This window comes from Aedes aegypti, chromosome 3 (genome assembly GCF_002204515.2).
Source record: "Aedes aegypti strain LVP_AGWG chromosome 3, AaegL5.0 Primary Assembly, whole genome shotgun sequence".
NCBI lineage: Eukaryota > Metazoa > Arthropoda > Insecta > Diptera > Culicidae > Aedes > Aedes aegypti.
The window spans coordinates 243,733,764-243,735,200 of record NC_035109.1 but is presented as its reverse complement, the minus strand read 5'-3'; the positions used below and the strand labels follow the sequence as shown (position 1 = coordinate 243,735,200).

The 1,437-nt window shown below is 36.4% G+C and overlaps 1 non-coding gene across 1 annotated transcript; it reads left to right on the top strand.

The window, feature by feature from the left end:
• The first annotated feature begins 761 nt into the window (after positions 1–761).
• Trnas-cga lies at positions 762–843 on the top strand. Its single transcript has one exon. It is a non-coding gene; the product is annotated as a tRNA-Ser (tRNA).
• Positions 844–1,437: the final 594 nt, after the last annotated feature.

Genomic DNA, 1,437 nt, shown 5'->3' with positions numbered 1-1,437 from the left:
CGTAACGTAATATTAGCCTCAATCATGCAAAGCCATTTCTCATGTATTATTCAATGATAAAACCTATAAACCCATCTATTATATACAACATTGTTACCAAAATCCTTAATATTGAACGCGAAACGTCTTCTCTCGAAGAATGTTGCATGCAAAACGGCACGGTTTACATGATTTTCACAATCATAAATAATGCACATGGAATGACAAGCCGTCGATCCATCCATGTGCATTATTTTTGACAGAATATTCAGCGTAGAATCATGTAAACCGAGAATTCTTGTTTGCAATTTCACTTTCAAGATGCAAGAAAGCATGCAACATAGGCGAATGTTGGATGGAAGATCATGAAATGTTTCAGTTTCACTCAAGTTTGCAAGCATTATCGAATGCAATGAGACAGTTTACATTAAATATCGTTGAATGTTCAGTTGCAATTCGTTTTACATGATTATCATAAAAATTACGTGCCATGTAAATTTGAGAATTTTTTGCTGTGCAGTGCTGAGGAAATTAGCCATGTGTTTAGCGTGTTTTAAAAAATTCCACAGCTTTTAGTACACATTTAGTATACAAAACTCAGAAAAGGCTTTTGAAATATACCTACAAAGTAAGAATAACTCATTACCTTTCGAATGTGCCATAGAGAGTATCAATTGGACGTGTAATCACAGATATATGAACAAACACTTCTGTATGTTTTTGAGGGGGTGAACCAAAACGTTTGCACGGGACTGTATGGTTCGAAACTGAATAAAGAAAAAGCAGTCGTGGCCGAGTGGTTAAGGCGTCTGACTCGAAATCAGATTCCCTCTGGGAGCGTAGGTTCGAATCCTACCGGCTGCGAGATGTATTGTTTTTAATAAAACCATATACTGTAGCGTTGAAACGCCACGAGATGAACAAATATGTAGCATGAAAATAAATTCAATCCACCGAGTAGTTTCGAATAGTAGAAGCATTTAGCCTAGGGTAGATGTACCAATAGTGGAGGTACTAAGCACGATTGAACTTCATTTAACCGCCTAAATTCAAGAAGCGCAAATAATGTACATGTTAATGTTGTAACGGGAAGTAACGACCATTGACTTAATGAGAAACATGATTTCATCGCAGTAATCCACGGCATGTCAGTGAAAAATAATACCTCCACTATTGGTACACTGTTCCTTTAGTTGCGGTATATTTTTAATTTGTGTTCCTATAGTTGCGGTATCCGTTGTTTTCTTATGGGATCCTCCACTATAGGAACACTTTACCGCAACTATTGGTACAAGCAAGTAAAGTTTTAGCAATTTTAGTGGTATTTCATCAAATTAAAAGCAATTTGAAAGCTTTTTTTCAACTATGTCGCGTTTCAATAGGCTAATACGTCGATTTGCAGTTTCGGTTCTGTGGTTAATGTAATAAAATCAGTGAAAACGGCACTACCGCAACTAT